This window comes from Pan troglodytes, chromosome 3, assembly GCF_028858775.2.
Source record: "Pan troglodytes isolate AG18354 chromosome 3, NHGRI_mPanTro3-v2.0_pri, whole genome shotgun sequence".
NCBI lineage: Eukaryota > Metazoa > Chordata > Mammalia > Primates > Hominidae > Pan > Pan troglodytes.
In genome coordinates this window covers 139,934,765-139,947,828 of record NC_072401.2, presented here as the reverse complement: position 1 = coordinate 139,947,828, position 13,064 = coordinate 139,934,765, and the positions used below count along the sequence as shown (strand labels likewise).

Below are 13,064 nucleotides of genomic sequence, written 5' to 3'. Positions count from 1 at the left end.
ACTGCACAACTTTAGGGGGTGACATTTACATGGTCTCCATGGATGCCATTCCAGAGTTATAAATGTGGCATCTGTGAATATTGTCATGATCCCAGTGTGTTCCTCATAAATTTTCAGTCTTACTCGTTTTTGGTAAAATTTTAAATTCTCTAATTAGTTTAGAGTCATGTAAAGTTTATAAAATAGCTCCAAAACACTCTTTACATATTTTTTCATTTAATGTATGAAATCTTATGAAGTGAAAAGCCAGCGGTTTTTTTCAAAAATGGAGGGACATGCTGGAATACTGTTTTGGAAACTCTTTCTCAGAATTACAGTCGTACACTGGCATTTATACAAAGATACAAGCTCAAGTGGCATTATATAATAAAATATTTTATCAGTGTTACTCACTGTTGTATGTTGATTGAGAGTGTGGGGTATGGAGTCCATGCCTGAAATGGAATCTACCCTCTTTCACTAAGGAGTTATGTGTTCTTCTTAACCTTCTTTATCTGGAACACGAGGATGGTGATAGTATCTACCTACTTCATGTAAGTTGCTATGAAGATTATATGTGATGATCCACATAAGCCACTATGAATAGCATCTGGCATAGACTGTAAATAAACATTAGGAACTATCCATTTTAATCTAATAGACGCAAGTTCTGAATCCAGCCAAGTTCACATTTAGCTTTATCATGGAAACAAAAGAGGAAGAAAAGATCATTTAAACCCTACATTTACAGGTAGAATATACTATGAGGGAAATGGTAACTTTTACTCTGTTCATCCTCTTCTTCCTGGTGTGAATTATAAAGAAATAGGATGAATGTCATTGAAAAGACTTTGGGTATTTTCTGGGCCGATTGTTAAAACTTCTGCTTTCTTACTTCTTTCCTTTATCACAAGGTGAGTAGGAGCTGTCCACCAAATATATCTGGTTATCCCTAGCTCACGGAGGAATTGTACTTCCCTGCCCACATGAACTTGGGTGATGCCATGTGGCTTGCTTTGACCAATGAAGTGTGAGAACAAGTGATGTTTATGACTTTTAGGAAGACTCTTTACTGCTTGATTAATTAAGCTTTCTCCCACTTCTTCAGTGATTGTTTAAACACAAGCAAGTTGGATCCCTGAGAGGCTGTGAGAGCAGAGGCCTATGATGGACACATAGCATGAGGCAGATATAAAACTGCTGTGGTTTCAAACTGCTGAGATCTCGAGGGTTGCTTGTTATTGCAGCATAACTTGCCCAATGTAACTTCCTTAGGGAAACTTGTGAGGGCATTACACAGTGTTGGTTCTCAGACATGCTGTGAGTGAAAGTGGCAGATTATGTTCTGGAGATGGTCAGTATGTGGCATTCCTTGTATATATTAATCTTCTGAGTTTTTTAACATTAGAAAATCTAGGAATTATGTTAATAAATTAATTTATATAGTAAGCCTTGAGTAATTAATATTACATATTAAAACATAATTCCATGCCTTAAAATTAAACATGGGACCTCTAATAAATTAATCTTGCCTAGTTAAGTCCAACTTTTTTTTTCTTGAGTTGAGAACAGAATAGAGTCTAACAGACTCTAGTTAGGTTGAATATTGAATACATTTCAATATGTTTGAGGTTGAATATGTTTCCGTATATGACCCTTAATCTCTTGTATTTCTGAAGAATTCCAAGTAAAACTGATTGAGGATAAAAGACTGCAAAACTACTAATTTTCTCAAGAGAAAATAGGAGAATATTAGAATACACACAAAGCAATTCTTTTTTGTAACATGGCATTGAGCCAGCAATCAGATATAAAATCATCATTGATTCTTATATATTATTCATGGTGTTGTGAGAAGGTGATATACATGCAATGCAGCAATGATTGCTATATTCTGAAGTGTTTTAAACCCACTCTAAAGAAAATAGAAAAGTGTCTCACAAAAAATCCTTTGAAAACTGTGGAATTAAAAACATTACTAAAAGTCTAACAGGATTAGAAAAATATTAAAGGGTTTAGAAAACAAAGTATTGTGCATTTATTTCTAGAATAGAAAATTTGTATTTTATACACTTAAAATGTTATTCTATAGCTGATTGAAAGACATAAATAGACAAAACCATGGATTCATAAGCAGTAATTTCTCTGATAAACAAATTTCATTAGGAAAATAGACATAAATAATATGAAAAACTAATGTTTTCAAAAGCTTAACTAAAAATATGAAAAGGAAGACAGGCAACTGACTTATCCAAAATTAAATTCTGTATTTCATAGGACATTTTAAAGTTCTGTATTCACCAATCATATCCATTTTGCTGTATTTTAAATAAAATTGTCTTAAGTTCCAATGTTGGTTTAAAAATTAATCTTAGCTGGGCGTGGTGGCTCATGCCTGTAATCCCAGCACTTTGGGAGGCTGAGGTGGGCTGATCCTGGCCACCTCAGGCCACTGCCTGTACTGGTCACTGTACAGACAGTCTGGCCACTGTCTCTACTGAAAAAAAAAAAAAACAAAAAAAAAACTACAAAAATTAGCCAGGAGCAGTGGAAGGTGCCTGTAATCCCAGCTACTCAGGAGGCTGAGGCAGGAGAATTGCTTGAACCCAGGCGGCAGAGGTTGTAGTGAGCTGAGACCGCGCCACTGCACTCCAGCCTGGGCGACAAAGTGAGACTCCATCTCAAAAAAATATAATAATAATAAAATAAAAATAAAAATTAGTCCTGATTATTCTGTTATCTTAGCGATAGGTGATAGATGTATCTAGGGTTAGATGAATTTTTACTCTCACCAGTATACGCAGTTTTAGTTACCTATTAAGAATGACACTAGCTTGTTTATTCAGTAACTCACATTGAAGATTTTTCTATGTCCCTGCTTAATAGTATGTTATTTATTTATTTTTTGAGACAGAGTCTTGCTCTGTCACCCAGGCTGGAGTGCAGTGACACGATCTCGGCTCACTGCAACCTCTGCCTCCCGGGTTCAAGTGATTCTCCTGCCTCAGCCTCCCGAGTAGCTGGGATTATAGGTATGCACCACCACGCCTGGCTAATTTTTGTATTTTGAGTAGAGACGGGGTTTTACCATGTTAGTGAGGCTGGTCTCGAACTCCTGACCTCTGGTGATCTGCCTGCTTTGGCCTCCCAAAGTGCTGGGATTACAGGCGTGAGCCACTGCACCCGGCCAATAGTATGTTATTTTTACAAAGGTTATTTCATGTAATCGTCCTTCCTCATTATAGAGGTGAGAAAACTGAACCTCAGAGAGAGTAAAGGAGTCACTGAAGGGCGTTGGTACAGAGAAACTTCTGTGGGCCATCTTCAAAAATGTGTAGCCTATTTCAGATCTTACTAGCCCACATATGTGATTTCACTGGATTACGTGTGGATGTATAAAAAAAAGAGACAGACAGAGAAATGGCACCAATCACCTAGTTCCCTGTTCTCCCATCCTTTGCCTCTGAGTAGATTAATGCATCTGGTCTTCCGTACTCTTTGGGTGGAACTGTAGTATGGCAGACATTATGTTAACGGCTTCTTCGGACTTCAGTCAGGGCTCAGAACCCTGTCTTTCCCACCCTAGAGAGACAAGAGCTGGAATACTGGGTCCCAGGATAGCCTTCCAATAGAAGGCTCCATTGTCAATTATGGCAGTCCAGCACCTGTTCCTCTCTTGGTACAGAGACTTTTAAAAATTCAATTTCCATACAATCCACCTTTTTATTACATTATACTCTCACCCTTCTTAATTGCCTTTCACTATTAAATTTGGACTCTCTTATGTCAGCTGACAAAAATTCAAGCTGTTGCATAGTGGAGCCGTGGGCTAGGTGACGATTCATTTTCAGCAGTATTGACTTTTGTATGGTTGTTTGTCCAATGATTTGAATATTTGATTGCATTTTATTTCATTATTTAAAAAAAAAGGAAAATGGAAACCTGAAAGTGTTTAGCATAATTATAATGAAGCTGAGATAGAAATTCTTTCACCTGCTGAAAGTGGTAAATGTTAAATACTTATTGGCACTAAGATGGTTTCTGTGTAACAACCCATAAATATGAAAAAATTAAAAAATGTACGTTTCATAAATATAATCATACTCTACTTAAAGGAGCCATGTTATTTAAGTGTGGGAAAAGGTGCTGTGGCCCAGATAGATTTCTACCTCTCTTCCTCACGATAGCTGGTATGAATGTAGAGTAAATTCCAGTGGAACTGTCTATACAAAATAAATTTTAAGAAATATTAAGCAAAGTGGCTGATCTTGATCATTTACAATTATTGAATGTAGCTTCATATATATATTTATTTTGCATTTCTTCCTAATGAGAAAATAAATTCGATAGGAGTAGAGATGTTGTCTTGTTCGTAGCTATAACCACAGCACATAGAACAGATAACTAGCCCAGAGTAGGTACTCAGTAGACACTTGTGGAACTCATGAGTGAGGAATTACTGTTTTACATAGCCATCCTCATTATATGTGTCTTTGTGTACACCCATAACTCCCTTATTTTTTTTAGAAAAATATTATCCTCTAGCTTTAAAATAATTCTTTGCTTATTTTGCCATTTTTTTTTTACTCTGTGTTTTTAGGCACAATTACAGTGACTAGGAATTTATTGAACTTAAAAATGTACTAGATATTTGATGGCTGTGGTATACTGCCTTGCAATCTACTTTTTTGCACAGCCTTTCATATACTTTGTAAAATTCACCCTGACGTGTGTGAGAGTTTTTTTTTTTTTTTAAACAATTCCCTAGGTTTTGCTTCTGAATCTTTTTCTGAGTATTGTTATATCTGATGACTAAGCATTTCCTGGGTGAGTTCAGAGAGCATCCTGTCAGTTGGCTTTTGATTTTCAGTAAAATTCAAGTTCTCACAGTTAGTTTTCTTCCTGTCCAAGGGCTTGTGGACCAGTATAATTTCCATGGCCATTAACTGCTGTGCGGCTTCAGCAGTGCAATGTCATTGAGTGACAGTGCAAAAATGAGGTTTTATCACCTGTTCTAAGTTCTTTACTGCTCTAGTTTCTCAGGAACATTCCATTTCATGGACAAGCAGCAAATTTAAAAAGCACACCAAAATAGGCCTCTGTGTATCTGTGCAGATGGGGAAAGGTTATACACATCGCATAAAAAAGAACAATACAGCCCACACATTGAAATCTCACTGGCTTTCTATTAATTTGCCATGGAACTGTGGAGCGGCTAAAGAAAAATATGAAAATAATGTTCTCAAATTTGAACCAGGTAGTTTAGATGCTCCAAAGTTGCTTTTTTGGTCCCATGAATCATTTTCAGAATTACACAGCATTGAATTGGCTACCTGAAATTGTTGGAATTAGATGAGGAAATATTATAGATCAGGGTATCATGGATTCTGAAGTTCAGCCTGACTTTTTCTTATTTCTCTCATTTGAATTCCTTTTATGAAACAGAATTTTTTTTTTCATGTAAAACTACAGAAATCTTAACTGTACCCTCCCTGGACAATCTGTGTGCCTGTTTTCCCTGTGTCTCATTTTATCTTTGTTTCTCCTTTTTTCTTCCCTTTTCCATTCAAGGCAGCCCATGTATGGCTGCTATTTTGCTGGGAAGATCATTGCATTGTCTATTTTCTTTTAACATTCAAATGCTCAACTTGAATTCCTGTCTGTTTAGACATCATGTGAGAATGGTACGCACTGGAGTTTGAAGACATAATTTCTTTTCTCCTCTTTCCACTCCTTTTCTCTGGCAGCCCTGCAGAATAGCTCATTGCTTTGCATTTCTAAGCATTCAAGTGTTTACAGACTCTAACGATCCTGATCTCTCACTTACTTCTTATAAGCAGAAAATGATAGCTAAGCATGGCACAGTTCCTGGTGAACCTGCTTGGAAAGCAGCAGACAAGCAATGCCAGGGTATGGAAAATAGCCATAGGTATGCACTTTGAAAGGAGCTGTCCCGTCAACTGAATTGCCACATTTAATGGTATGAGGACTGTTCAACTTTATTTTCAAGGAGAAAAGAAATTTGAAAGTTGTATTTGAAAATTTTCCTGATCAGTCTCTTTTTGAAATTCAGCCTAACAGCTCATAGGAAAAAAAAAAAAAGTAATACCTAATGAATTAAACAGCTGGGGCCAAATGGGAAGGGAGGGTTACTGTAGTAGGATAATTGTTCATAGGGAAACAAAGCTAAATGTCCATAGTAATTAGTACCGTATTTTTCTGTATACATTAACCCACAGGAACAGGCTCTTAAGAAGTAGTGCTGTCGTAAGAAGAATGGATTAAAATCTACAAGATACCAATTAGCATTAGACTTGTATTTCATTAGGGTACAGGCTTACATTAGCTATATCATCCCTGGGATTCCTAGATGGGAAAATGTCAATGAATATAGCTGTACTTGAAAAGGGTCCGAACTTGGAATGACTTGGGTGCAGTGGCTAGACACATGGATTAGATTCAGGATTGAAGATTATAAAATCCAAATAAACACAGGAAGTGTGGAATTGGGGTCACTGTTGGGGAGAGGAAAATCAGGCACAGGCATTGACAAAAGTACACATAATCAGGACAGTATTTACATGCCAGGCTGGATTTTAAGCACTAGGCATGAGTTGCCTCAATCCTCACACAACTCTTAGATGTGACGATTATCTCCAGTTTATGGATGAAGGAACATGCTTGGACAGTTTAGGTAACTTGCCAAGATCACACAGAAAATAAGTGGCAGGGCCAGGGTTTGAGCCTATGCTCTTAACTCCTACAGCGTCCTTTAAGTAGGCAAATACTTTGGGAGCCCTTGTCTAGAGTTTAGAGAGTGACTGCCTCAGAGATTCATAGTGGAGGTGTATGAGTGAGGTCAGTTAGGAAACATTTGGAGGCCAGTAATGGCTTACAATTTAAACTTGTTTACTGCTTCAGTAACTGCAAGTTCAGCGCTATTGTGGGCATCATGGCTGAGTCCATGATGGCTACAGGTTCAATTCCTTGTGATCCTTTTGACTCTGCCCTCCTCTGAATGGTGGCTGGTGGGAATGTGCTGCAGCAGTTCCGGATCTTATATCAGCAAAGGAGACTGGCCAGATGAAAAGTAATGGTTGTTCCCTGGTGCTGTTCCAGAGGAGCAAGGTAAAACTTTTTTTTATGCTTAGAGCAGACCTCTACCACAATTCAGGACTCTGAATCCAATCACATTGCTAATGGCAAATAGCAATTAGTCCCATTGCTAATCCAGTTATTGACAAAGGGCATGGGATTACACCTGGACTATGAGGGGCTGGAGTGGGGCTAATCTTACCTGAGCCATATGAATTTGTGGAAGTGGGCAGAAAACTTAGATAAATTTGCAGATCCCTGAGGGAGAGGAAAGAGGAGTAGGAGTTGGGTGGCCACTCAATGGCTACTCCAGAGAGGCCAGATGTGGAACTATTGAGTATCACACAAACCCAGGGGCCCAGTTCTTAGAACTGGTGGATCTGCGTAGAGCTTGATTCAAAGTTCAGGTACTTGATTTGATACATAGCTCTAGAATGGAATAGAGTTTCTTCTCTCTCTTCTGCCTGGGGAAAATTGGTTTGAGGTAGTAACTTCCTATGACTACTAGAGCCAAGTTGATTATTACAAAAAGAGGCTGAATATTTAGCCTGTCAAGTTGGCAGGACTGGTATACTTTGGATATCACATATAAATCTCTCTTTTATTTACTATATTTCTCAAAATTTATTTTTTTAACTTTGGCTTCTTAGGCTTTATTTAGGGAGTGAAATTTTATCGATCAACTGATTTTTAGGGTTGTTCCTAAACATAACTGTGAAGTTGGGAAAATGTTCCTTTGGTCTCCTATGTTGTGTTGTAGTGCAATAATGACAAATACAGTGTCCTGTATAGCCACTGCTGCCTTTGACTTCTGTGGCAGATGTCAATCATTTATCATGGTCCTGTTTCCTGCTAAGCATGGTTGTAGCTAGAAATTATTCTCCATTCAGTGATCAAGGGAGCCACTGCATGGCTGGGACAAGAAGTGAAAATTATTTTCCATTATTGTTTGAGGATCTCTGTCTCTGGGAGGCGGCATAGGAGAGTAGGAACGTGATATTTGGCATCGAACAGGCTTGGGTTTGAATCCAGGGTTTGCCACTAACTAAGTTGGCAAATTAACTTACTTTTCTAAGCCTGTTTCCTCCTATGTAAAGTGAGATAAATAACGCCAATTTTGTAGGCTGTTTTGTGATATTAAATGAGACGGAATATGTGCTATTCTTAACACATTTCATGGATCTTAAATGTTAGTTCATGTTGCCTTTCTACCAAAACTTAGACCAAGGAGAAATTATAATGAACAATTATTCTCAGCACCATGCACAGTATTAGTGTTTAAAGAAGCATCCCTTTAACGAAAGGAATAAACTGTCATAGTGTTTTATATATTACATTTAGAGGTTGAATATTTTGAGCAGGGGCTTCACTCACTGAAACCACTCAGACCACCACTGGTTCTGCCTAAGGACATGGCTTGATTTCAGTTTTCAAAATGACAAACTTGGCAGAGACTCATGTTTTAGGGAATTACAGAGGGAAGAGAATCCATAATTTTTACCCTTGAGGAAGTCAAAACCGAGGTACACAATGACAAATAAACATACTGTAGAATACAATTAACTAAAGCCTGGAAATAGGCCCACATAGGCTAAATTATAGCTACATAAATGTATTCATTTCTAAAATATCTGCATAGGCAGGCAGATCAATGGAACAGAATAGAATCTTAAGTAGGTCCAAACACTTCAGGGAATCCAGTGTATGATAAAGGTGGCATTTTAAATCAGTGAAGAAAGATGGATTATTTAATAGATGGCATTGAGACATTTTCAGTCATTTAGAAAAAAAATAGTTCTGTGTCTCACTCCTTGCATTAAAGTACATTCTAGATTTGCTATTTTGAATTTCTACCAAAGCTTTAAAGATAAAATGCAAAACTAAAAAATTTTATAAGGCATCATGAAAAAAATTTAAAGTAATCTTGGAGTGGGTAATATTTTCCTAAGTAAAAAAAAAAAAAAATCTAAGCAGATATTAGCAATAAAAGAGGTAGAGCAATAAATTTTACTATAAAATATTAAATTTATTTCATGGAAAACTACAGTAATTAAAGGTAAAAGGCAAAATTAAAAAAAAAAACCTGGGCCGGATGCGGCAGCTCACGCCCGTAATCCCAGCACTTTGGGAGGCCGAGGCGGGCGGATCATGAGGTCAGGAGTTCAAGACCAGTCTGGCCACCATGGTGAAACCCCGTCTCTACTAAAGATACAAAAAATTAGCTGGTGTGCTGGCGTGCGCCTGTATTCCTAGCTACTTAGGAGGCTGAGGCAGGAGAATCCCTTGAACCCAGGATGCAGAGGTTGCAGTGAGCCAAGGTCGCACCATTACATTCCAGCCTGGGCGACAGGGCGAGACTCAGTCTCAAAAAACAAAACAAAACAAGAAAACCCTGTGCTTTGTACACATGCATCTTCATCTCCAACTGCATTCCAGAGAGGTTGTACAAATTTTTACCACATCTGCACTGTATATGTACTATATCCCCTCTATATATGTATAAAACATTAGTATAGGCCAACAAGAAAAATATAAATGACCTCACAAAATAGGCAAAGGATATGTATGAAAGAGGAGTTCAGAAAGAAAAATACATTTTTACACATATTAAAATATCTCAGTCTCATTCATAATTAAAGAAATACAAATTCAGACCATGAAACATTTTTTTGCCTATCATAGTGGCAATAGTTATAAAATACGGAAATTCACAGTGGCTAGGGGTGTAAGGATACAGGTACATATGCAATGCAGGTGTTGTAAAAATTGGTACACCCTCTTTGAAATGCAATTGGACAATATTATTAAAATTTAAAACATGCCAATCTTGTAAGGCCTGCTAGCAAATGTAGCAATTTGTCCTCTGATTTTAATTTCACCTGTACACAGAGAGGTCTGAAAAACAAAAGCCAGGAAACAGCCATATGTCCATCAACAGGAGACTGACTAAACAAATTTTGATGTGGTCATATAGTAAATTGTTGTATTTAGTGTATCTACATATGCTGATATGGACAAATCTTCAAGATATATCATTAAGTTAAACAAAAGAAAGGTACTTAATAATGTCTATAGACGTATATTTACATGGAAAATTTCTGGAAGAGCATATGAGAAATGGTCGATGGCATTTATCTACAGGGAGTGGGACTCAGGGACTGGGCTGAGAAGAAGACTTACTTTGCTTTGGATACCTTTTTGTGCTATTTTGAATTTCCAACTGAAAGCATGTGTTATTTTCATAATAAGTCGATGAACCAATAGAGACAGAGTGATGAGCAAACCATTGCTTAGGAATTTTTCTAAGCTAATTTCTTTTGTTCATGTTGCAATTAGTGTCTCCTTCATATCATCAAATCAAAAACAAGAATGAATTCTTATCAGAGGGTGGGAAGTATTGAAGCACTTCTGAAAAATAGGAAAGAGAGAGATTCAAAGTGATACACCATGAGGGAAATGTCTCCTGGGCAAGTTGAGCTATTTGCCAGTCCTCTCTCTCACAGTTAACAGACAGCAGGAGGGAAGAGGCCTTGGGACAATCACCAGGTACTATCAATTAGTTGCCACAGCTGGGATGGTTGCCTCTTTCTGGACCCTTGCTTTTTTCTGAGAATGGGTCAATAATCATATGTGCTCATATTATGAGGCTACTGTGTGCACTGGATGTACAAATAAAGTCACTGTGTGTCCTGACTCTGCAGAGGTAGAGAGGTGTCCTTGGTGGTTACTAAGATCAGGAGAATGAGGAATTCACTTCACAGAAGAGACTCTACCAATATGTCTCACTAGGTACCGTGTCTCACCATTCTTCCACAATAACCTTGGGCAGGATAGAGTAGCAAAGACATAGAACTGGCATTCTCAAAAACAAAGGTGCTTGCCCGGGCAAAGTGGCTCACACCTATAATCCCAGCACTTTGGGAGGCCGAGGCAGGCGGATCATTTGAGGTCAGGAGTTCGAAACCAGCCTGGCCAACACGGAGAAACCCCGTCTCTACTAAAAATACAAAAATTAGCTGAGCATGGTGGCACATGCCTGTAATCCCTGCTACTGGGGAAGCGGAGGCAGGAGAATCAATTGGCCCAGGGAGATGGAGGCTGCAGTGAGCCAAGATCGTGCCACTGCACTCCAGCCTGGGTGACAGAGTGAGACTCTGTATCAAAAAAAAAAAAAAAAAAAAAAGGTGCTCAAATAACACTGACTCATTGAACACTTGAAAACAAGCATCTCCTTTCCCCACCGCCAAAGAGCGCCTTGCTCTTTGGCTCCCTGAGTTAGTCTGGTTGTTTGCGATCGCCGACGCTGTGGCTGTGAACCGAGGGGCTCACGCCGCCTGGGTTTCTACCTCATCCGTAGGTGTGGCCCTGATGGTGCAGCAGGCTCTGAACTCCTAAAGCTCTGGAGCGAATTTAAAATTTTATTCATGTGCATAGCATAGAAGATGAATTCTTCCACCTCCACCATGAGTGAAGAGTCTGATACTCTATCGGTAGTTAACCAGTTAGGGGATATAGCAGCAGATCCATTAAACAGAAGAGCTGTAGTCCAGGATCAGGGATGTCTGCCTTGCCTTATTTTATTTATGGACCACCCTAACCCTCCAGTCCATTTGGCTTTGCTCGCTCTTCGATACTTGGGAGAACACCGTGCAAACAGAGAAAAGATGAAAGGAGAACTGGGTATGATGTTGAGCCTACAAAATGTTATACAGAAAACTGCAACTCTGGGAGAAACAAAACTTCTGGCCTCTGAAATCTATGACATACTTCAGTCCTCCAATAAGGCAGATGGTGATAGTTTCAATGAAATGAATTCATATTGAAGGAAAGCTCAGTTTTTTCTGGGAACTGCAAACAAACGTGCCAAAACAGTGGTTTTGCATATAGACGGCCTTGATGATACGTCTTCGAGAAATCTATATGAAGAGGCTTTGTTAAAAATTAAAGGTATTATTAGCTTTACTTTTCAAATGGCTGTTCAAAGGCGTGGTGTGAATCCGTTCAGATTTGAAAGCTGAGGCTTTCGCATCAGCGAGAGCATCAACCAAGGTTATGAAAGCTCCGTAAGTTGTGAAAAGTGAAAGTGGAGAAGAGATGCTGGTCCCATTCCAAGACCTTCCTGTGGTAGAACAGAACACAGGGCTACCTGACTACGTGTCTGAAGATAAGAGTCCCACAAATGAACAGTACAAGGTGGTGTCCTGGGTCAGCTCATACCCAGTGGGTGGAACTAGCTGGCTGAGCACAGCTGCAAACTTTTTATCCAGATCGTTTTATTGGTGACTTCAATTTGGGGTTCAAGGACTGTGTGAACCAACCAGGGGCCAGTTTTCCATTGTTGTGGTGAACTGTCAAGTGCAATTTGCAATGAGTTATCATGAAAAGCTTTTAGATTACATGATTGCATATGCTGCATTTTACATTTTATTGGACATTTTACCCCACTGAGTGGTAAAAAGAACAGAGGCTGTGGATGGAGTTGCTTTGTTTATGAAAGTATTTTGTTTTTTCTCTTTCATTTAATTGCCTTATATTTTATAAACCATGGGTCCGCTGTTAAAACCAAACATGGGAGGAGGTTCCAAGATGGCCGAATAGGAGCAGCTCTAGTCTACAGCTCCCAGTGTGAGCGACGCGGAAGACGGGTGATTTCTGCATTTCCAACTGAAGTACCAGGTTCATCTCAATGGGGTTTGTCGGACAGTGGGTGCAGCCCACGGGGTGTGAGCCAAAGCAGGGCGGGGCATCACCTCACCCGGGAAGCGCAAGGGGTCAGGGCATTCCCTTTCCTAGCGAAGGGGAGCCGTGACAGATGGTACCTGGAAAATTGGGACACTCCCTCCCTAATACTGCGCTTTTCCAACAGTCTTAGCAAATGGCACACCAGGAGATTATATCTCTGATGAACATCAATGCAAAAATCCTCAATAAAATACTGGTAAACCAAATCCAGCAGCACATCAAAAAGCTTATCCACCATGATCAAGTTG

The 13,064-nt window shown here is 38.9% G+C and overlaps 1 pseudogene; it reads left to right on the top strand.

Moving 5' to 3' along the window:
• The first annotated feature begins 11,456 nt into the window (after nucleotides 1-11,456).
• Nucleotides 11,457-12,537, top strand: LOC736316 (armadillo repeat-containing protein 1-like; annotated as a pseudogene).
• Nucleotides 12,538-13,064: the final 527 nt, after the last annotated feature.